The sequence below is a fragment of the Bufo bufo genome, chromosome 2 (assembly GCF_905171765.1).
Source record: "Bufo bufo chromosome 2, aBufBuf1.1, whole genome shotgun sequence".
NCBI classification, from domain to species: Eukaryota; Metazoa; Chordata; class Amphibia; order Anura; family Bufonidae; genus Bufo; species Bufo bufo.
In genome coordinates this window covers 16,036,827-16,062,516 of record NC_053390.1, presented here as the reverse complement: position 1 = coordinate 16,062,516, position 25,690 = coordinate 16,036,827, and the positions used below count along the sequence as shown (strand labels likewise).

General features: G+C 45.7%; 1 pseudogene; it reads left to right on the top strand.

The window, feature by feature from the left end:
• Positions 1-13,583, top strand: part of LOC120992029 — a 34,699-nt pseudogene extending 21,116 nt beyond the window's left edge.
• Positions 13,584-25,690: the final 12,107 nt, after the last annotated feature.

Here is a 25,690-nt window from a genome sequence, read left to right as displayed (position 1 = left end):
GAAAATAGTGTTTTTTGTCAAATAAGTGTGTTTTTCAAACCCCAGAAAATGATGGGTGTATTTCTAGCTTAAATTGCACACTGACTAATACAGATGTTGTAGTTTGCCCCCAAAAAATGGTGATTTGCAATGTCCCAAAAGCTCAGATGCAGTGCTGGTGCACTAAGCATGCATAAAATGGCCGCCACCGCCACCCACCTAACTAAAGTTAGTATTTTTGGTCAATGAGCTCAGGGCATGGTAAAACGATAGTGCCCTGCACCCACACAACTATTTGTCTGTAGATCGCTGAGTTAGATTCTCTCCTATGCTCTACCTGAAATCACAAGTCCAGCAGCATCCTCTCCCTACACTTGTAACAGCAGAGTGACGTGCAGCGCTACGTGACCCAAGCTTATATAGAGGCTGGGTCACATGCTGCAGTTTTGCCAATCACAGCCATGCCATCAGTAGGCATGGCTTTGATGGCCTCTTGGGGCAAGTAGTATGACGCTTGTTGATCAATGATTGGCTGCTGTGCAGCCTTTCAAAAAGCGCCAAGAAAGCGCCGAACACCGAACCCGAACCCAAAATTTTACAAAAATGTTCGGGGTCCAAAAATCCTAAAGTTCGGTACGAACCCGAACTTTACAGTTCGAGTTCGCTCAACCTTAAATATCGCGAATATTTAGAATATAGTGATATATATTCGGAATTTCAAATATTCTAGATTTTTTTTTCATCAGTAACCTCCCTTCTTGCTTGTGGGCCAATGAGAAGGCTGCAATGTCTTTGTCTGAGCTTAGCAACATCCCTAGTAACCAATAGGAAAGTTGCCTATCCCTTACTATATAAGAACCTCCCCAGCAGCCATTTTCTACAGTTATTAAAGTTCTGAGAGAGAGAGCAGTGTCGTTGCTGTGCTCTGTGCTTTCCACACTACATTAGATAGATAGTTAGATAGCTTATATATATAATACAGATAGTCAGTGTAGGTTATATCCTGATCTAGTGTAGCTGTTACAGTGCAGTGTGTTAGGTAGTGTGATAGGTTCTGCCTATACATATATGCAGACCTGCAAAAATTAGAAGTTTCAAGTATTGCGCCAAAATATTCACATCATTAGTGCCGATTAGCGCAATCGCAATATATTGGAGCACTCTAACTGCATATAAAGCCATTTTTAATGTTCTGCCATGCCAACCATTTTCTCCAGTCTCGGGAAACTTCTAGCAGCCTGGAAAATGTATCAAAAGTGACCCACGCCGGTATTTCACGCTTATTACGTGAATATTACATTGCCGATTTTTCGCAATCAAGAAAATAATCTCAAATTCGCGAATATATGATGAGTATTTGCCCAAATATTCATGAAATATCACGAATTCAAATATAGCCCCTGCCGCTCATCACTATTGCCTACGTCATAATTTATCTCAGCAGCCGAGAGTTTCTTAGTGAAGAATGCACATGGGCACCATTTACTAGGTGAAGGACCCTGCGACAAGACTGCTCCAACCCCTACCTCGGATGCGTCAACCTCCACAATGAATGGCTGTGACACATCCATGCATATAGCCAGAGACATAGCAGTCTCCAGAGATACTGGGGTTTCATGAAAGGCCAAGGCGTCCTTCAGCCACTCTGATAACCCTTGACAAAACTGGCTACGGAGGGAAGATTTGTTCCACTCTGTATCCGTAGCCCACCTCCTAAACTAAGAGCAATAAATCTCAGCGGAACGATCACCCTGACGAAGGCCGCGCAGCTTAGTTTCGGCTAGAGAGGTCCGATCCGGATCATCATAGATAAGAGCCAAAGCTTCGAAAAATTCTTCTACCGACTAGAGAGACTGCGATATGGTCGGCAGAGAAAAAGTCCATGACTGCACATCCCCCTTAAGCAAGGAAATAACCACACCGACTTGCTGTTTCTCATCCCCAGATGAGTGTGGAGGTAGCCTAAAATACAGTTTGCATGCCTCCCTAAACAAAATTTAATTATCAAGTCCCACAAAGAACCTATCCAGGAGGGCAAATTTAGGTTCAAGACAGGCCTGGTAACCACTACTAGGACCAGCAGCCTGTGGTCTCTGCATCTGCGAGACGATCGTGCGGGGGTCAGTTACATCCAAAGACAGCCCCTGCAGCTGACCTGCTAGTGCAGCAATAGGATCCATGGCTGCACACAAACAAAAAATTATGTTTTTGGCGGTTTATATTGTCACGCTTCGGTGTGAAAGGGAAACACCAAACCGAGCATAAGAGGGAAAGGGGATACCGGAATAAGGCCTGAGAACTAGGTAAGGAATATGGACACCCCCTAGTAAAACCCTAGCCAAAGTCCTGACTGACTACCAGTATGAACAGACCCCAGAGGTAGGTGTGTTCATACGCAGGAATACCTCGCGTCCTATCAAGCCCTAGCAGGGACGAGACTACCTGTTCCTCCAAAAGGAAGGACAAACAGGAGTCTCCTTCAGGCCTAATACAAACAATAGGGAACTGCAACACACAGAACCCAAACAAAATACAAAAAGGGAAAGGAAAGACTTTACTTCAAAGGGGCCATGGAAGCACCAAGAACTCCGCCGAGATCCACACACCAGCAAAACATAACTAAAAATGAAGCTATAAGCTGCACAGCATTGTGGGAGAAGAAACAATAAATAAGGAAGGTTAAATGACCACATTCGCTACACCTGAGGCAAGGGGTGTAGCCATTACCAGAAACAACACAGACGCCTATTGATCCACAAGGAAAACCTGTCAGATCAAATAACGTGTTGCCAGTCTCACCGATCTCCTTCCACCTGTCGCAGGAAAGTCTGTGACAGTACCTTCCCCAGCCAGCTCAACCCTACAGTATTAAAGGCTTTTTGTGTGCAGTGCTAGCAATGTGATATACTCACCCATCTAAGGATGGTTCCAGACAGGGGCGGATTGGCCATAAACCCTACAGGGAAATTTCCCTGTGGGCTGATGCCTAGGAGGGCCACCCAAGCCCTCCTAATGATCTGATTTTCTCCTACACACCTTTTCAGCAGCCACATGTGCCCTCCTGAGTTCAACTGAATCGATGTCCTCAGGACAGTGATACCGTTCAATACAGTGGCGCAGGAGGCAGTATTTTGTGCTGCACTGTGGTATTTGGATCAGCTGGGGCGGTATATTGCTCTGCACTATGGTATTGCTGGCCCTGCCTACTTCTATTGTCCCTGCCGACATATGTTATCCCTGACTAATTATGTTGCTTTGCCTTCTGTCAATTTGGACCCTCCTGCAATATGGGTCCACTTTTATTTTTATTTTTTTCAAGGGCCACTTTTAGTTTCCAGTCCGCCCCTGGATCCAAACCTTGTCTAGAACTTTCAGGGCCTTGCAGTGTTTCATAACAACCACTCTTCTGCCAACAAACATATTAGCATTTTATATATTTTTTTTAACAAAATGTTTATTCGGCTTTTCCATGTACGATAGTTACATTACATTCAAATTTTTACATTTCATTTCACAATATTATTTCAGAACAAAAGAAAGCTAAAACATGACTCAACATCATATTAACTCTCCCTCCCTCCCGTAGCCCCTTCCCCTCTCAGGTGGTTCACAACTATAGACCTCAAAATAATGTAGTGGACCCGTTCGACTAAGCTTCTGTAGATTTAGCCTGTCATGTTTTGTTTTCTGTGATGGTGTATTTCAGCCTACCTAGAGTGCCTGCAATGTCTTCTTTGAGATACCAGGTTGAATCTCTAAAGGGATAAATTCGTTTAGTTTGACATCACCGTCATGTGATCAGTGGAGGGGGCGGGGCTCAGCATCAGCAACGATCAAATGACAGTGATGTCACCTCTTCTCTTCTACTCTCCTGAGCCCCGCCCCTTGCACTGATCACATGACGGTGACATCACCCCAGGTCCTTCAGCTCTGGCAGTGCAGCAGATACTGGGCAGGTCCTGGTCGGTAGTCAGGGCTCTTGTTCTCTCTGGTATCAGCCATTCCTCCAGCCTGCAGGTAAGATGAGCTGTGAGGAGACAGTGTGGTGGAGAGCTCAGACATGTCACCTCTGGAGATTCTCCTCCATTACACACAAGGAATCCTTCTCCGCTCCTCAGCTTAGTATGATGGGGGAGGAGTAGTGGGGATAGTGGGGGTTGTCATCATTCGCTGGCCCCTGACTGTCCTGGTGAGGGGCCCCTGCCTCCAGGAGGAGAATGAATGGAGCGGGGGCCCGCCCGGAGCTCAGCTCTCCAGTCTCTTCTCTAGGAGTTGTGGACACAGCTGAGCACAGCCCAGAGGTGGGACCTGCATCTATCAGACATTTATCTCCTGTGGAGCCACCAGAGATCTCCATGTTGGGGCCCCTGGGATCCGTGTGGTGGGGGCTCTGAGAAGCGGGGCCCCTCCAGGCTCAGGAAGTGCGGTTCTGGAGGTGACATCTGGTCTTGTCCCCTGGATGATTTCCTCTCCTCTTCTCATAAAGGCGCCTGCAGTACTAGAAGCCTCCATCTCCTCCAGTTCTCTCCTCTTCTCCTGAACGACCACCAAGGATGGACAGGAAGGAGATCAGCAGAAGAATATTAGACCTCACCTTGGAGATCTTCTCCCTGCTGAGCGGAGAGGTAAACGTTTCTAGATTTCTTTCCTCTTTATTGTATTCTGTAACAAGTCAGACATCGGGAAGGAGAATCCATCATAGGAAGTGATAGGAAGAGTCCAGGGTCCTGGAGAATGGCCTCCAGACCTTCCAAGTGATGGAGAACCTGAAGATCAGCCCCCAATATGGTGAGTGATGTGTCATGTGACCAGTGACCAATAGTCATGTTGTAGGAGCCATGAGGAGGTAAGTAGGCACGTTGTACCAGGAGGAGAGGGCCGGAGGAGAGCACATGGCCCCTGAAGGGTTTATTCCCTTAGTGTCTCTCTCCATCCACAGGAGTACACAATAGTGAAGAAGACATCGGGGGACTGTGTGACTCCCATCATCCATCTCCAGGAGTCAGGAGGGCGGAGCAGGACCCCTCCCCCCATCACAGAGCCTCCCCCTCACCCCCTGATACATGAGCAGAAGATCCTAGAGCTCACCCACAAGATGATGGAGCTGCTAACTGGAGAGGTGACACTGCTGGGAATGCTGGGAAATTCTCCAGTAACAGCACTGGAGGGGTCTGGGTGATGACGGTGTCATTGTGTTGTCAGGTTCCTATAAGGTGTCAGGACGTCGCTGTCTATTTCTCCATGGAGGAGTGGGAGTATATAGAAGGACACAAGGATCTGTACAAGGAGGCCATGATGGAGGAGCACCAGCCTCTTATATCACAAGGTAAGAGCCGTCATGTGCAGTGTATACACGTGTGTGCAGTGACATGTAATGGAGGAGCACCAGCCTCTTATATCACAAGGTAAGAGCCGTCATGTGCAGTGTATACACGTGTGTGCAGTGACATGTAATGGAGGAGCACCAGCCTCTTATATCACAGGGTAAGAGCCGTCATGTGTAGTGTGTACACGTGTGTGCAGTGACATGTAATGGAGGAGCACCAGCCTCTTATATCACAAGGTAAGAGCCGTCATGTGCAGTGTATACACGTGTGTGCAGTGACATGTAATGGAGGACCACCAACCTCTTATATCACAGGGTAAGAGCCGTCATGTGCAGTGTATACACGTGTGTGCAGTGACATGTAATGGAGGAGCACCAGCCTCTTATATCACAGGGTAAGAGCCGTCATGTGCAGTGTATACACGTGTGTGCAGTGACATGTAATGGAGGAGCACCAGCCTCTTATATTACAAGGTAAGAGCCGTCATGTGCAGTGTATACACGTGTGTGCAGTGACATGTAATGGAGGAGCACCAGCCTCTTATATTACAAGGTAAGAGCCGTCATGTGCAGTGTATACACGTGTGTGCAGTGACATGTAATGGAGGAGCACCAGCCTCTTATATCACAGGGTAAGAGCCGTCATGTGCAGTGTATACACGTGTGTGCAGTGACATGTAATGGAGGAGCTCCAGCCTCTTATATTACAAGGTAAGAGCCGTCATGTGCAGTGTATACACGTGTGTGCAGTGACATGTAATGGAGGAGCACCAGCCTCTTATATTACAAGGTAAGAGCCGTCATGTGCAGTGTATACACGTGTGTGCAGTGACATGTAATGGAGGAGCACCAGCCTCTTATATCACAAGGTAAGAGCCGTCATGTGCAGTGTATACACGTGTGTGCAGTGACATGTAATGGAGGAGCTCCAGCCTCTTACACTGTATCACACGTCATGTGGCCCTTGTTCTGCAGCACTGGTTTTCTCAGTATATTCCTCTCTGCTTCGTTGCTGCACGGTCACAGCTCCTCATTCTGCAGCACATCTCCAGCAGTGTTACTCCGGGTGTTTTCCTCTCTTCTGGTTCTGAATCCAGTTTCCTAGAAATCCCCAGGTAACGGACGAAGATCCAAGATAACAAACAGATCCAAATGTGTACATTTAATAAAGTACATCAATAACACTGGATCTGTCAGCAGGATCAACCCGAGAAGGGCGTAACTGTCCTTCTAATGAATCCTCTTACAGAGGAGGATGGGGGTTTCAGTGGTCTCGGAGGTCCCTGTTCCTGTCCAGCAGGGCGGCAGTCTCTCTCATCTGATACTTTTCTATTTTCCCTATTCACCAAAACAGCTCCTCAGGAGAAAGGAATAAGAAAGGAGACCTGGAGGGATATAGATGTAGAGCTTTCTCCAACACCTCGGAGCCTGGTCGAGAGGAGACTGGGAGTAGTTGTTTTGCTATAGACAGATCTACAGGAGGCCATGTATTCAGTCACTGTGTCCTTGTGTCTCCACAGATGGATCCAGGAGGAGAAATCCACCAGAGAGATGTCCCCGTCCTCTGTATTCTCAGGACTGTCCAGAGGAGAAGGTCCCAGAGAACCCTCAGGTAGATTCAGCTGAGCCCTATACACATCTATATAGGGGGGTCCTGCAGTCATAGAGGGGTCAAAGATTGTGGGGGTCTCTTCTGTGGATCTGTTAGATTTCCCACCTGTCTGCTGTATTGTACTGAATTGTTACAGATGACAAATCAGGGAGAAGATCTGACTGATATTAAAAAGGAGGATGAAGAAGAGAGGATGATGGGCGATCCCCCGTGTAAGAGTGAGGTGGAGGACATTCCAGGAGATGTCACCACAGGTATGGAATCCTGAATGGAGAAAGTGACTTCAGATTCTGTCCTTGGTGTCTTCAGGGCAGGAGGAGAATCTGATCACCGGCTGCTGCTTTCTGATCGGAGATGTCCCCATCACATCATGAAGTGTTCCCCTTATCCAGCTGACGGTGATCTCTGATCAGATTCTTCTCTGATCCCGGCTGTTCCTGCAGGACATGACGGTCAGTCACATCCACACACCCACTGGGGACTATGTGGGCACAGATTTTGTGTCTGTGCTATCATGGTGGACTACATGTACGGCATTGTGCAGGAATTACATGACATCAGTGACCTACATGTACCTCATTGTACAGGAAAGGGTTAAGTATTATTTTGAGCTCGTCAGCAGACATTACAAGAAATCCAGATATTTTGGTGATTTCCTCTGTAAACGATTAAATCAAATAAATTAGTGAAGAAATCCCCCAATAATAACAGCGGAGAAGAAAGCTCCTCATCTTACTTCTATATTTCATATATGAGGCTGGGGGCAAGAACTGAGGAGACATCTGACAACACACAAGGTCTCCTGACAACTCTGCACACAAGTCACAGGGGGACATGTTGTCTATAGAACAACCTTAGACTGTGATATCAGCAGTCAGATGTCTATAATCTAGTGCCCACTATACAGCTCTCCGGGAACATGTCTTCTGGGGGTCTCCTATAAGGGTCTATGGAGGGAACCTTTCCCCCCTTATGCCCCCTCTCTGAGCGGTGATCGGCTGATGTCTATAATCTAGTGCCCACTATACAGCTCCCTGGGAACATGTCTTCTGGGGGTCTCCTATAAGGGTCTATGGAGGGAACCTTTCCCCCCTTATGCCCCCTCTCTGAGCGGTGACCGGCTGATGTCTATAATCTAGTGCCCACTATACAGCTCTCCGGGAACATGTCTTCTGGGGGTCTCCTATAAGGGTCTATGGAGGGAACCTTTCCCCCCCTTATGCCCCCTCTCTGAGCGGTGACAGGCTGATGTCTATAATCTAGTGCCCACTATACAGCTCTCCGGGAACATGTCTTCTGGGGGTCTCCTATAAGGGTCTATGGAGGAACCTTTCCCCCCTTATGCCCCCTCTCTGAGCGGTGACCGGCTGATGTCTATAATCTAGTGCCCACTATACAGCTCTCCGGGAACATGTCTTCTGGGGGGTCTCCTAAAAGGGTCTATGAAGGAACATTTCCGCCCCTTATGCCCCCTCTCTGACGTCTAAGTATTCAGCAGAGACAAAAACAATTTAATGGGTGGGAAAATTTGTTCTGCTTCGGGACTCATGGAAAGAAGAAATTTCGGTGAGCACATTTTTACTTTTTATATTGTCCCTCAGCAGCACACTAAAGGGAGATTGCAAGCAGTATAAAAAAGCAGGGGAAATTAGGAAATCAGGGCCTGAGGAAAACAGGCCTGGCGTGGTCTAAATGGAAGGATCTCCGCAATTACTGAGGCTTGATCTTCTATGACTTTGAGTAGCACCTTCAGAGGTGGAAATACATAAACGCAGAACTGAATCTAGATCTTCTGGTGCAGAAGACTGACAGCTTGAACCACTTGACATGATAGAAGGGCTTCTGAATCTGCTTTCAGCAGCCAGTCATCCAGATATGGGACAACAAACATCCAGATATGGGACAACAAACATGCCCTACACTCTGAGGGCTGCAGCAACGATGACTGACTGTTTTTATAAATACTCTGGGTTCACTGAATAGGCTGAACAGGAGACAAATGAATTAGTAATGAACCACGAAGATATTGCTACGCGGAGGAAGTGCCTGTGACACCTCAAAAATGGAACATGGAGAGAGGCATCTTTGATGGTAGCCATAAGGTCTCCTTTTTGAAGCAGAAACATGACTGAACTGATTGTTTCCATTCCGATCCCACAGACCTGTCTACAAAACTGTATCACTAAACGCCTAGTTCCTTCTTTTTTTTGGCAAAGCTAAAACTCTGGAGAAGGTCCTTTTTAGACAAATTCGTGGACGGTCCGTCTCGCTCTCGTGCATTCATCGGTTCTGGAAAATCAAATAATTTTCTGAAAGACATAACTTTTTTCCATCTGCAGAGCTCTGTGAGGGCTCTTTTTTTGCATGGTGATCTGTAGTTTTTATTGGGGTACGCTTGTCTTTTTGCTCACTTTTTATTTTATTTTTGGTGTACAAGGTGACCAAAATCTGCGAATCGTACATTTTTATTTTTTCTTCCCCTTACAGTGTTAACCACACAGAATAAAATATTATTGTCAATGGATTTTTACGGGCTGCCTGGGCCACGGCCTGTTGGTCAGATAGCCATGGCAGGCCTAGGAACCTTCACAAGACCCCAGGCTGTCATGGCAATAGATCTGAACCCCACGTTTTTGCCGCAGGAGCTCAGATCAGAGGATAAAGGGAGCCTCCTCCCTCTGTATAAAGCCACAGATGCCATGGCCGCTACTGACAAAGGCATCTGAGGATTGGTATCATTGCCAATCCTGGTTACTGCCGGTAGGTGTCTGCTGTACTATACAGCCCATGTATGTAGGGAGCTCCATGTAATCTCGCTACATACATTCCCTGCACGCTAATGCCATATATGTATGGCGTTATGTGTTAAGGGGTTAAATGAGCTTGTATCAAAGTGATGCCCAAATGGTGTTGAAGGGCAAAATGTGTTGGCAGAGAGCAGAGCTGGTTGTCAGACATGGTTAGACTTTTCACTTATTTGAATTTTGTCAAGTCCTGATTTATTGTATGTATGTATGTGATAAAAGTCATGACCGGGTGTAGAGCAGAATCCTGTCAGGAACGTATAGAAAGCTTTATAAGGCTGGGATCACACGTGGAGCAATTGATAGAAATATAATAGAAACCAAAATGCAGACTCAGTAACTGACCTGATCGTGGCCTTGTCAGTAATTTTGGTTATGGGTCAGGAGTCTTGTGGAAGGGATGGGGATTCCTCGGGGAGGTGCCCTTCAGCTGTACTGTCAGGAGTCCTGTGGAAGGGATGCGGACTCCTCGGGGAGGTGCCCTTCAGCTGCGCTCTAAGGAGTCCATTCTGTGCTGTGCTATGACTAGTCCAGTGTAAGGGATGGGCATGTCCAGGGGAACTCTGCGTGGTCTCAAACCCAGGATCTTCTGTATAGGAAGAAGAAGATCTATCAGTTGAGCCTTTGAAAGCAGCTCAGGATGGTTATCCTGCTGAAAACACTCAATTTCTTATGTAAGATACTATACATAGCTGAGTGTATTGCCCTGCATAGAAGGGTGGTACTCCCAGCTGCCACTGGAATAGCCTTTTCCTCTAAGGACAGGTAGTACTCCCAAGACCAGCTCAGGATGGTGGTGGCGGTAGTAATGTCATCCAGCTGTAAGCATTCCATCTCCCGTACAGTTCACTATATATAGCTAAGAACATGACCCCCTGAACAGAAGGTGCTCCCAGCTCCTTTACACTGCATTGTCTCCTCCAAGGCGACGCTTAAGCTGGATGAAGTACTTCTACCATATCCAGCTTCTGTTTCCTTAAGGGTACAACACATATATATATTGCCCTCCCACTAAGGTGGTCCTCCCACCGCTCTTTGATAGAATCGTATTTCCTTGTGACAGACGGTACTCCCTTTAAAAGGAGCAGTGCCAGTGATACTACGGGGTATGCTTGCTATCCAGTGCACCTCCATATATCCCAGAGAAACCACTGCCTGCAGGCAGGGATGGAAACAGCAGAGAGGGGCGGCCGCAGTCTGCCCGCACATCGCTTACAAAATAACCATGGCAAAATGTTTAATTAATCATTATTTTCATTTAAAGAGGACCTTTCATTACAATAAAAAATCTAAACTAAGTATGCTGACATGGAGAGCAGCGCCCAGGGATCTCCCTGCACTTACTATTATCCCTGGGCGCCGCTCTGTTCTCCCGGTATAGGCTCCGGTATCTTCAGATTTTCGGCTCAACTGGGAGGAGCCTGCTCTTGTTCTCCTGGGCGTCTCCTTATGGCCAATCGCAGCACTCAGCTCATAGCCTGGGAGAAAAAAAACTCTCAGGCTATGAGCTGAGCGCTGCCATTGGCCAGCGCTACAGCCTAGGAGAAGGAGACGTCCAGGAGAACAAGAGCAGGCTCCTCCCGGTTGAGCCGAAAATCTGAAGATACCGGAGCCTATACCGGGAGAACGGCTCTCCATGTCTGTATACTTAGTTTAGATTTTTTATCGTAATGAAAGGTCCTCTTTAAGTCACAATTAGTGATGAGTGAAGCAAGCTTCGGATGCTTCATCTGAAGTCGCTTCATTTATAACTTCGAACCGAACTTGGCTCCAGTTCCGAGGTACCCGATGGAACCAATGCAGAGTTCAGTTTCAAGTTTTAAAGTGGTTTTCTATTTTAAAAATCAATTACCAAAGTTGTTCACGTGCGACTTCCAGAATAACTAACTTCGGCTCATCGGAGCCTATACATTTTAAGACTGTACGGAGATCCATCTCCGTATAGTATTAATCCGAAGTTATAAACGAAGCGACTTCGGATGCAACATCCGAAGATCGCTTTGTTCATCTCTAGTCACAATCAAATCAGTTTTTGGTGTGTTTTCTTTCTTTTTTTCACAAATTCTAATTTATATCTTCACAGGAAATCCCAATGAGAATTCAGAGGGAAACTTCATGTTATCACTACATTATAAAGTAGAAGATGAAGACATCACGCAGCGCTCTTCAGGAGAAAACCTCACTACATTAAATCATCATGTACATCCAGGACTTCACAGTGCAGATCTGTCATGTAATCTCCCTAATCATGAAGAACCTTCTCCTGACCAATCACAGATTCTTACCACAAGTACAGCTCAGAAAGGGGGTGAAAGGTTCCAGTACAGTAAAGAGTTCCCAAAAAGATCAAGTATTTCTACACCTGGAAGAATTCACACAGGAGAGAGGCCATACTCCTGTTCAGAATGTGGGAAATGCTTTACAAAGAAATCTAATTTTATTACACATCAGAGAATTCACACAGGAGAGAAACCATATTCATGTTTAGAATGTGGGAAATGTTTTGCAGATAAATCAAGTTTTATTAAACATATAAGAATACACACAGGAGACAAACCATATTCATGTTCAGAATGTGGGAAATGTTTTACGCAAAAATCATATCTTGCTACACATTTGAGAATTCACATAGGAGAGAAGAAGTATTCTTGTTCAGAATGTGGGAAGAGCTTTCTAAAGAAGTCAAAACTTGTTATACATGAGAGAACTCACACAGGAGAGAAGCCATATTCATGTTCAGAATGTGGGAAATGTTTTGCACAAAAAGCACATCTTGTTATACATGAAAAAATTCACACAGGAGAGAAAATGCATTTATGCTCAGAATGTGGGAAATGTTTTACACGAAAATCACATCTTGTTAAACATCAGAGAATTCACACAGGGGAGATGTATTCATGTTCAGAATGTGGGAAGCGTTTTACACAAAAATCATATCTTGATGCACATAGGAGAATTCACACAGGGGAGAAGATGTATTCATGTTCAGAATGTAGGAAGCATTTTACACAAAAATCATATCTTGATGTACATCAGAGAATTCACACAGGCGAGAACATGTATTCATGTTCAGAATGTAGGAAAAGTTTTATAAGGAAATCAGATCTTGTTACACATGAGAGAATTCATACAGGAGAGAAGCCATATTCATGTTCCGAATGTGGGATATGTTTTACAAAGAAATCACATCTTGATACACATGAGAGAATTCACACAGGAGAAAAGCCATATTCATGTTTGGAATGTGGGAAATGTTTTACACGAAAATCTTGTCTTGTTACACATAAGACGATTCACACAGGAGAGAAGCCATATTCATGTTCAGAATGTGGGAAGCGCTTTTCAGAGAAATCAAAACTTGTTAGACATGTGAGAATTCACACAGGAGAGAAGCCGTATTCATGTTTAGAATGTGGGGAGCGTTTTTTGGATAAATCACAACTTATTAGACATGAAAGAATTCACACTGAAAAGAAACCATTTTCACATTTTGCAACCTATTAGGTTATCAATGGTCCTTAAACAGCCAATAAGAATTTATTTATTTTTTTGGGTGAAATTGTCCTGGATCTGCCAAACAACAATAATATGAGCAAGAGCCATGGAGGAAAAGTATTGTGGATATATGGAAGAGAAGAAGAGCCTTGTTTACCTCCAGAGCATTATAGATGAACTGTCCCCATTAACCTTGCTTCTTATCACTGTATTCACACCTCCACCCACACTGTGGGAGACTCCAGAGTGACATGGGGAGAAGTAACGACGCTCCATGTAATAGTTTTATAACGTATGTGGACATATTAATATTTCATCTTCATCCAAACAGTATTTACAGATAAAATAAACTCTTCTATTTGCTCCATGACAGCGTCACCATTGTCACTGACAGACATTGTCTTCTTGGCTCATATTATACTCTCTCCTAGCGCTGTGACCTTCATTGCTCCTAAAGACTAAACATCCAGTGCGGAGACAGTGATATTGGTGGCATGATGACTATATCATTGATTTATCTGACCGTGTGATCTGTGATAATGAACTCCATATGTACATTCCTGAGGTTTAATGGTAAACCTATCTAGATACTGAAGCTGAGTGATATATCGGTGGTGGGAATCGCTGGTGATATCACATCTGTTAATTAACCCCTGAATAATGCCAACATGAATTCAGTGACAAAGTGATGCTCATATATGTGTTTCATATGTATCCTCACTCCATCTTTATTACCTGCAGAACATGAATGGAGACATGGTGCTGAATTATTAGTATTTTGTGGTCAGTAGGTCACCCTCTCATTTGGTTTGTAGTTTTGTTGAATAATAAATACACCATGCAGTTTTTCATTTTTAATATGCATTTTTCTAATTTTTTTCTGTACATTTTTTATATTATCTCTCAATACAACACCATCCCCCGGCTATGGGGAATAATACTATAACATAAATTATATAATTGCACAAGAGCAACACAGTTATACAGCTTTATGGTCATAATATAGCCAAATAATATCCTGTATCTCTTGGTAATTTACCTAGGTTTTTATTTCAGATTGTATAATTGGATATAAAAGGTCCATTGACACCACATGACGGCTTCTAGAAAACATCTGATAAATCCTGTACAGGAAGATATGTATTTTCTTAATGTCTTATATTTTAAATCTTACAGCTGAAGCTTAACCGAGCTTCATCTAAAATCCTCCAATGCTCAATCCTCCAACCAGCTATACCCTTGCCACAGGTACTAAGCAGATCAGTGCTATGCTAGTGCCTGTAAGAGGCAGACATACCTACATTCGCAGCTGTCTCTGCTTCTCCACATCCCCTCCTCCCTGTGGGAATTTCTTGTGTGTCCTTTAGAGAAGGAGACCACTCAGGGGTCAAGGTTTCTGATACAGAGCATGCTATAGAGGAGGAGAAGTCATTTAAACTCTTATATGTTTAACAGCCTAATTGTGGTAGTTGGTGAGACCCTGCAGGTCAAGGAAATTGATTTTTTTCTGCCCAAGAAGGGGTTTGTTATGTTGGTGGCTTGTACCTACTGCTGCCTTGTTACTCCAGACTGGCATGGATGCTGCTCCATGTGTCTGTCACAGGTCAGCGTTCTGGCAGCAGGCCTGGGCATCTGTGTCCTGTTTGTCTACTGGGAATATTCTTCATTGAACCTCACCTCATTCTGCAGTATTGCAAGGGTTAACCCTTCTTTGGTTCTGTGTGTAGCGACTAGGCTGTTTCTAATGTGTAATCAGCTTCTGCTATATATGCCATGCTGTTTATCTCATTCTCTGCCTGAGCAATAGGTTTACTAGCTAGCTAGATCCTTCGAAGGTGTGCTATAATCTGCTTATCTGCCTGTGTACTGACCTCTGCTGTTTGACCTGACCACTACCTGATCACCATACTGTACTGTCTGTCCTGTTTCATGGAGTCAAATAAAACTCTGCCTGCCCGGACTTTGGCCTGTTATTGACTATTGCTTTTTCTGATCTCTCTGTGCCCTGCACCTTTGGCTCTGACCACTACTCCAGGATTTAGTGGCCTGATGGCTCCCCTGAAGCAAAGTCTTGATCCCTGTATAAAGTTTAGAGGGTGAATACCAAGGGACTGCTAGGATAATGGCCTCAGGTTTAGCCCAAAGTCAAACTGGTTAGTTGACACAGTAGTTCCACACCAACTGATTGGAACAGGTTTTCATTCTGGCGTTCTCCATAGGTTTTTCCAAACCATACAAATTCTGATTCCTGTCTGTCCAAGGAGTGGGATTTCCCAGACCAATGCTTTGCTGTGCCAAACTTCTGGACCTTTTATACCCCTTTCCTCAAGAACTTGTTAAAAAGTGATTCTCCCATTGTAGATCATCCAGTGTCTTGATTGGCTAAACAAACCATTCTTCCCATGGCGGGTGCAACTTCCTGCTCCGACCAAAGAGATAAAAAAAGACTCCAACTTGCTAAGTCTTCATTTAAAGCCGTTGGGTCAGCTCACTACCCTCTCTTTGGCTTCTACATTGGTCATCAAGGCCATTGTAGAGTGGGCTTTTCATCTCCTCAGTGGAATCCTCATGGGTGAATCTCCAGAGGAATTGGCATACATCACCTTTCAAATTTCAACACAATGTCCCAAACTTGTGCCTATTTGCAAATACCAAATGTGCCTACAATACAAATCTTCAGACAGGGTGTACACTGAGACATGAGCAAAAGACCTGCAGAAACCTTTTCTACTGTACATGTACATTAGGGGTCTCAAACTCGGGCAGATATATGGACCGCAGAAAGAATAAAATTCCAGTTGACGGGCTGTGTTAAATTCAAATACCTCCCAGCAGCATCTGATAACACCGTGCAGCACATAACACCTGTCAGCAGTGCAAAATAAACACCACCATGCAACATAAATATATCTCCCCAATAGCCTAAAATAAATACCCCCAAGAAGTACAAAACACCAAGCATTATTGTCCCCTAATAACCCCTCCCCCATTGGCAGTATTGTCCATGACAACCCCACCTCCACTGGAAGAATTATTGTCTCCTGACAGCCCCTCCCCCACTGGCAGCAGTATTAACCCCTGACAACCACTCCCCCACAGGCAGCAGTGTTGTCCCCAGACAACCCCTCCCCCACTGGCAGCAGTTTTGTCCCCAGACAACCTCTCCCCCACTGGCAGTGTTGTCCTCAGATAACCCCCCCCCCCCCCCCCCCCCCATTGGCAGCAGTATTGTTCCCTGACATTTCTTCCAGCACTACTAAAAAGTACTTTTTGCATAAAAATCACTTAAAGCATTAAAAAAAAATAACCAAAAATTGCAAAAAACCCTCAAAAAGGCCAAAATGTGTCACACTTTTTATGGTATGTTTTGTGGCACTTTTCAACACCTTTGGTATTTTTCAAGTCCTATGAAAACACCAGAAAATGCTGCGAAATCACCAAAAATACAATGCAAAAATGCCAGGAAAAGATTTCACAAATGCATTTTTTTAAAAGGCATATGATTTTAGTGATCGTTGATTATCGTCCGTCATGTAAAACACAAATGCGTAAAATGACCTGCAATGCAGATTTTAAAGCATGTCAATCCCACACAGGGTATTTGTGCATCTTCTGTAAGCCTGCTTTTACACCTGTGTTTTGATCAATGATTATCATCAGCGACTGTGAGCCAAAACCAGGAATGGAAGCTACACACCTATCCCTTGGTTAAACTTGATGGACTTATGTGTTTTTTCAACCATATTAACTATGTAACTATGATTACTGAAGGACATTAGGACCCATTGCTGGACTTCATGATGGATGAAGCTTGGTTTCATTTATCAGGTCACGTAATTTCCCAGAATACGAGGTACTGGTCCGCTGGAAACCGCATTTGACTCCAAACTTCCCGCCCACACCCCATCGCATAACAATTGTAACAAATTAGTGGGAAGATTTGATTCAAGTACAAATAAATTAAACCTGAATCAAGAGTGCTCAGATTGCCCTAGGACTTCATCCAATCCCCGTCAAGCACTTTAATGCCAAGACAGCATTAGTGATGTCAGAGTGACAGGTACATGTCGGCTATGGGTAAACCTGGTCGACGTGTTAACATAAAACATTTTCAAAAAAACACATTGGACTGATGGATTTGTTTTTATCTTTAAAATTAAAAATGAACCAAAAATGATGGCGTATTGGGGGAAGATACCTGCCCATGTTTATATATGATACTAAGCTACAAACGCACATCTACTCTCACTATGTACACAGTGATACTAGTCTATGTGATTGCTGATAGTATAAACATAGAAACTGTCCCATATCCCTCTCCATGAATTATTCCAACAATACTTGCTACATAATAAAAAACTATTTGCATAAATCGCAGTTCGTTTGGTTTGGTGATAGAATTTTCCTCCAAATAAAAAGTACCGTATTTTTCACCCTCCAAGACGGTTTTAGAGGAGGACAATAAGAAAAAAAAATTCTTCATTAGAGCTCAGATCAGACCAGCAATCAGACCCCCAATGTTAATCAGACCTCAGCTCACAGCCCCAATCAGACCCCCAATGTTAATAAGACCCTCAATCAGACCTCAGATAAAAGCTGCAATATAAATAAGACCCGTTCAGACTCCAGATGAGACCCCCAAACTTCAGATGAGACCCCAATGCTTCAGATCAGCACCCATGCCTCAGATCAGCCCCCATGCCACAGATCAGCACCCATGCCACAGATCAGACCCAATGCCTCAGATCAGCCCCCATGCCACAGATCAGACCCAATGCCTCAGATCAGCCCCCATGCCTCAGATCAGACCCAATGCCTCAGATCAGCCCCCATGCCACAGATCAGACCCAATGCCTCAGATCAGCCCCCGTGCCTCAGATCAGCCCCCATGCCTCAGATCAGACCCAATGCCACAGATCAGACCCCATGCCACAGATCAGCCCCCATGCCTCAGATCAGCCCCAATGCCACAGATCAGCCCCCATGCCTCAGATCAGCCCCAATGCCTCAGATCAGCCCCCATGCCTCAGATCAGACCCCCATGTCAGCCATCAGCCCCCATGTAAGCCATCAGCCCCCATGTCACATTTCTCCCCTCCATGTCAAATCACCCCCCTATGTCACATCAGCCCTCCATGTCACATTTCTCCCCCTCCATCCATGTCACATTTCTCCCCCTCCAAACCATGTCACATCACCCCCTTTGTGTCATATCATGATCGCATCATTACCCCCTATTGTGTCACATTTCAATCTCCCCCATGGCACATCATCCCCCCCCCCGGCCCCATGTCACACACTACAGACATTGTCCCTCCTCCTATCATGTCACGGTCACCACCCCCCCTCCATTTATGATTGTTGTTTGTGTAATAAATTTTTTAAAACACATTTATGCCGTGCGCTCTGGCGCTAGTGCGCTCATCAGTGATCACCTACCCACCTGTCCTGCTGCTACGGCAATTTGGCTGTGTGTGAGTCAGACTTAGGCCTCATGCACACAACCGTATGTGTTTTGCGGTCTGCAAAAAAAAATTGATGACGTTCCATATGGCATCCGTTGTTTTTGCGGATCCGTGTTTTTTGCGGACCCATTGAAATGAAAGGGTCCACATCCTATCCGCAAAAAAAAATGGAACGGACACGGAAACAGACAGCGTTCGTGTGCATGTAGCCTTACAGATACAATCAGCTCCAGTCCAGCCGCTGCTACGCCACTCGCCGGTCACACCCCCATGGCCTGAGCTCGTGACCGTGTTGCCGTGCTCGTGCCACTCTGAGTGCGGACCGGGGCCGCACGGCGCACGCAGGCTAGGGTGGGGCAGCCGGCGGCGCTGCGGCGCAACTCACAAGAAAGTGATAAAAAATAAATTTAAAAAAGAAGGTTAATTTTTCCGCCCTCCCCCAGGGTGCGTCCTAAGGCAGCCGCTTGGTCTGCCTTATGGTAGCACCGGCCCTGCCTGACGCGTACAGCGTGAGGTCACAGACCGTCCTCACACTGTGCGCAGTCACAGCCGGTGGCAGTGGACCAAGAAGTGGTGAATACAGCGTCCAGAGAGTAAAACATTCACCGCTTCCTGGTCCCGCTTAATTCTTCTCCCAAAACAGTATGTCTATAGAGTTTAAATGTGGCTTGTGTTACAGTGTGCCTGCTTGAGAGCAGGGAGAGCTTTGTATCTGGGGTGCGTGGTTTGTGTTACCATGTGCATGCTTGAGAGCAAGGAGTTGTTGGGGTACCTTCTGTCCCATAATACAATAGATGGTGGCAGGGTGTTCTGGGATGTGTGGAGTGTATTGGGGGGTGTAGTTTATGCTCAATGCCCAACCAGCGTGGAAGATGAGTTCAAGATTGAGGAAATGGAATAAATTAACCCCTTGCAGTCGCATCCATGACACGTGCTTGGACGGTTACATACAAGGGCGTAGCTAAAGGTTCATGGGCCGTGGTGCAAGAGTTCAGCTTGGGCCACCCTTCCCTTTGTAGCAAGGGGCAGGGGTGCACCTAGCCTTTCTACTGCCTGATGTAAAAATTTTAATGCCCCTAATGTGTGCCAGTACGAAAACTACCCCCTTATAATGTGGCCCAGTAAAAAAAAATATATATATACCCCCTTACCTTTCAGATCAGACCCTCATAACAGATCTTCAGATCAGATCCCTTATCACACCTCTGATGAGACCCCCCATCTCAGATCAGACCCCCATTAGACCTCCATGTAAGAAACCCCATTATCAGACCTCAGACCAGACCCCCATTAGACCTCTCAGACTCCCCATGTATCAGACCTCAGGTCAAACCCCCAATAGACCTCCATGTCAGACCACCCTCAATATCAAATCTCAGATTAGAACCCCATTAGACCTGCATGTCAGATCCCCCATATAAGACCTCAGACTAGACCCCATTAGACCTCTCAGATTCGCCCATATGAGACCTCAGATCAGACCCCCATTAGACCTTCAAATCCCCACCATATCAGACCTCTGACCAGACCCCATTAGACCTCTCAGACCCCCCAATATCAGACCCCCCATTATCAAACTTTAGATCAGACCTCCAAGTCAGATCCCCCCATATCAGACCTCAGACCAGACCCCCATTAGACTTCTCAGACCCACCATATCAGACCTCAGACCAGACCCCCATTAGACTTCTCAGACCCCCCATATCAGACCTCAGACCACACCCCCATTAGACTTCTCAGACCTCAGACCACACCCACATTAGACTTCTCAGACCCCCCCATATCAGACCTTAAAATAAATAAAGTAACTTACCTCCCTGCTCTCTTCTCTCCTCGGAGCCCGAATTGCACAGTCACCTGACTGCCTGCAGTGTCAGGTCATAGTGCGCTCTGTATGTCCTAACACTGTAGGCAGCCAAGACCCAGCAGTCCAGCCCCCGAGAAGAGCAAGCAGGGAGGAGGGGTAAGTACAGAGCTCACAGCGCTTCACTCCACCACCTCCTGCAGACTAGTGAAAGCTTAAATAATGGAAGCGCTCACTGGTATTCCCTTTATGCACTGCATTTTATAAAGGGGAAAAGTAAAGCGCCACTGGCAAGGGGGGCCCTGTAGGCCCCTCTGGCTTAGGGGCCCGGTCGCAACTGCGACCCCTATAGCTTCGCCAGTGGTTACATATGTGACAACTAGAAATACAGGTTCTACTTGGTTAACATCAAGAATTAAAGGTTCCCTTACGTCCCAACAGCAGCACAACTGGGGTATTACTGCCCCTGTGGACTATCAGGACATGTGGAACTTTTATTAATTAAATCAAAATAAAGTGATAATTAACCAATTAGGCCCCTAGAAAGACCTCCCCAAACACACACACCGTGCGATTTTTTTCTGTCCTGCGGACAGAAGGGAAATGTGGTGGTCTCTTGGAGACCAATTTCTCTATTTTCTTTTCCTGCAGTCGCCCGTGAGGTCCGGCGTTCGGTTTCTCTGGGCTACGTTCCCCTTGTGAGACAGGGGTTTAGGTTACCTGTGGGTAGAGAGTTGAGGTAGTGTTTTTCTTACCTACCCTGCACCACCGCCGCCTGTGGTCTTGGCGTCTTTACCTCGCTTCGGTCGGCAGGGGGATCAGGGAACTGCCGAACTTCTGGTCCGGATCCGTACCGGAAGTGCTGGTTTAAAATTATTATCTCTGTGTCACTTTCCGGTGGTGTAAGGCTCTGACATCAGAGGGGAGGACTGTCTACTCCCACCTTGGCTATTTAAGTAGCTAATTTTTCCTTCAGCAGTCTCTCCGTTCACTCCTTGTTGGGAGAGTTGCTGATGCCTTAGTGCTGACATTGTTGTGCTCAGGCACGAGACTGAGCCGACAGTACCTGCTAATTCTCCAGCCGCCTCGGCTGCTGCTGCTATTCATTATTTCTTCAATATTTTTTCTGGATTATTTAAATGTCTTCTCCAGGATCGGGGGTGGTGCTCTCTTCCAGACGGAAGTCCTCTTCCAAACGCAGACATCTAACGTGTTGGGGCTGTAGCGCCTTGCTGCCTGACGACTATATCTATAACAAATGTCAGAGTTGTCACCCCCCTCCAGATCCTGAGCCCCAGTCTCTGGACATGATAACCTGGGTAAAAGAATTTGTGGGCAAGTCCATGTCTGACGCATTAGCCCAGAAAAGGCCTAGACATAGTTCTCCTAGGACAGTGATGGCGAACCTATGGCACGGGTGCCAGAGGCGGCACTCAGAGCCCTTTCTGTGGGCCCCCGCACCCTGGAGAAAGTCTGTGTTGTACCAATATGCCTTAGACTTTTCCTGCCATTCAGTAGCGCAGGGCGCACTATGAACAGCACAGGCAGCGCACTGAATGTAGGCAGGATATTGTAAATAAATGATAAAGTACATGGAAGATATTCTATATTGGACTGTAGTCTTCAAGGTAAATTGCTGTGTTGGCACTTTGCGTATAAATAAGTGGGTTTATGTTGCAGTTTGGGCACTCGGTCTGTAAAAGGTTCGCCATCACTGTCCTAGGAGATATTCGTCTTTTGGAGAAGACCTGATTGTTGATGAAGCCCATTCCTCTGCTTCATATAGTGAGTAAGATGAGGACACTACCACCCAGATATTCCCGGTGGAAAAAGTTCAGCGACTAATAAGATCCATCAGGTCAAGGGACCAGGATGTTGATCAAGGGGAAGCTTCTACAGCCACCTCTAGGGGGCCTAGGGCCTTTAACCACCTCCGGACCGCCGAACGCAGCGACGCGTCCTGGAGGTGGTTGATTCATTCCGCCTGGACGCATATACGCGTCCTCTCGCGAGACGCGAGATTTCCTGTGAACGCGCGCACACAGGAGCGCGCGCTCACAGGAATGGAAGGTAAGCGAGTGGATCTCCAGCCTGCCAGCGGCGATCGTTCGCTGGCAGGCTGGAGATGTGATTTTTTTAACCCCTAACAGGTATATTAGACGCTGTTTTGATAACAGCGTCTAATATACCTGCTACCTGGTCCTCTGGTGGTCCCCTTTGTTTCGATCGACCACCAGAGGACACAGGTAGCTCAGTAATATGTTGCACCAAGCACCACTACACTACACCCCCCCCTGTCACTTATTAACCCCTTATTCACCCTTGATCACCCCTGATCACCCTATATAGACTCCCTGATCACCCCCCTGTCATTGATTACCCCCCTGTCATTGATCACCCCCCTGTAAAGCTCCATTCAGAGGTCCGTATGAATTTTACGGATCCACTGATAGATGGATCGGATCCGCAAAACACATACGGACGTCTGAATGGAGCCTTACAGGGGCGTGATCAATGACTGTGGTGATCACCCCATATAGACTCCCTGATCACCCCTCTGTCATTGATCACCCCCCTGTAAGGCTCCATTCAGACGTCCGTATGAATTTTACGGATCCACTGATAGATGGATCGGATCCGCAAAACACATACGGACGTCTGAATGGAGCCTTACAGGGGAGTGATCAATGACTGAGGTGATCACCCCATATAGACTCCCTGATCACCCCTCTGTCATTGATCACCCCCCTGTAAGGCTGCATTCAGATGTCCGTATGATTTTTACGGATCCACTGATACATGGATCGGATCCGCAAAACACATACGGACATCTGAATGGAGCCTTATAGGGGGGTGATCAATGACAGGGGGGTGATCACCCCATATAGACTCCCTGGTCACCCCCCTGTCATTGATCACCCCCCTGTCATTGATCACCCCCCTGTAAGGCTGCATTCAGATGTCCGTATGATTTTTACGGATCCACTGATACATGGATCGGATCCGCAAAACACATACGGACGTCTGAATGGAGCCTTATAGGGGGGTGATCAATGACAGGGGGGTGATCAATGACTGTGGTGATCACCCCATATAGACTCCCTGATCACCCCCCTGTCATTGATCACCCCCCTGTCATTGATCACCCCCCTGTAAGGCTCCATTCAGACATTTTTTTGGCCCAAGTTAGCGTAAATTATTTTTTTTTTCTTACAAAGTCTCATATTCCACTAACTTGTGTCAAAAAATAAAATCTCACATGAACTCACCATACCCCTCACGGAATCCAAATGCGTAAAAATTTTTAGACATTTATATTCCAGACTTCTTCTCACACTTTAGGGCCCCTAGAATGCCATGGCAGTATAAATACCCCACATGTGACCCCATTTCGGAAAGAAGACACCCCAAGGTATTCCGTGAGGGGCATATTGAGTCCATGAAAGATTGAAATTTTTGTCCCAAGTTAGCGGAAAGGGAGACTTTGTAAAAAAAAAAATATATATCAATTTCCGCTAACGTGTGCCAAAAAAAAAAAAAATTCTATGAACTCGCCATGCCCCTCATTGAATACCTTGGGGTGTCTTCTTTCCAAAATGGGGTCACATGTGGGGTATTTATACTGCCCTGGCATTCTAGGGGCCCTAAAGCGTGAGAAGAAGTCTGGGATCCAAATGTCTAAAAATGCCCTCATAAAAGGAATGTGGGCCCCTTTGCGCATCTAGGCTGCAAAAAAGTGTCACACATCTGGTATCGCCGTACTCAGGAGAAGTTGGGCAATGTGTTTTGGGGTGTCATTTTACATATACCCATGCTGGGTGAGATAAATATCTTGGTCAAATGCCAACTTTGTATAACAAAATGGGAAAAGTTGTCTTTTGTCGAGATATTTCTCTCACCCAGCATGAGTATATGTAAAAAGACACCCCAAAACACATTGCCCAACTTCTCCTGAATACGGCGATACCACATGTGTGACACTTGTTTGCAGCCTAGGTGGGCAAAGGGGCCCACATTCCAAAGAGCACCTTTCGGATTTCACAGGTCATTTACCTACTTACCACACATTAGGGCCCCTGGAAAATGCCAGGGCAGTATAACTACCCCACAAGTGACCCCATTTTGGAAAGAAGACACCCCAAGGTATTCCGTGAGGGGCATGGCGAGTTCCTAGAATTTTTTATTTTTTGTCACAAGTTAGCGGAAAATGATGATTTTTTTTTTTCTTACAAAGGCTCATATTCCACTAACTTGTGACAAAAAATAAAAACTTCCATGAACTCACTATGCCCATCAGCGAATACCTTGGGGTGTCTTCTTTCCAAAATGGGGTCACTTGTGGGGTAGTTATACTGCCCTGGCATTCTAGGGGCCCAAATGTGTGGTAAGTTGTTTGAAATCAAAATCTGTAAAAATTGGCCGGTGAAATCCGAAAGGTGCTCTTTGGAATATGGGCCCCTTTGCCCACCTAGGCTGCAAAAAAGTGTCACACATGTGGTATCTCCGTACTCAGGAGAAGTTGGGGAATGTGTTTTGGGGTGTCATTTTACATATACCCATGCTGGGTGAGAGAAATATCTTGGCAAAAGACAACTTTTCCCTTTTTTTTTTTATACAAAGTTGGCATTTGACCAAGATATTTATCTCACCCAGCATGGGTATATGTAAAATGACACCCCAAAACACATTCCCCAACTTCTCCTGAGTACGGAGATACCACATGTGTGACACTTTTTTGCAGCCTAGGTGGGCAAAGGGGCCCATATTCCAAAGAGCACCTTTCGGATTTCACCGGCCAATTTTTACAGATTTTGATTTCAAACAACTTACCACACATTTGGGCCCCTAGAATGCCAGGGCAGTATAACTACCCCACAAGTGACCCCATTTTGGAAAGAAGACACCCCAAGGTATTCGCTGATGGGCATAGTGAGTTCATGGAAGTTTTTATTTTTTTGTCACAAGTTAGTGGAATATGAGACTTTGTAAAAAAAAAAAAATCCAAAAAAAAATCATCATTTTCCACTAACTTGTGACAAAAAATAACTCACTATGCCCATCAGCGAATACCTTAGGGTGTCTACTTTCCGAAATGGGGTCACTTGTGGGGTGTTTGTACTGTCTGGGCATTGTAGAACCTCAGGAAACATGACAGGTGCTCAGAAAGTCAGAGCTGCTTCAAAAAGCGGAAATTTGGTTCATTTT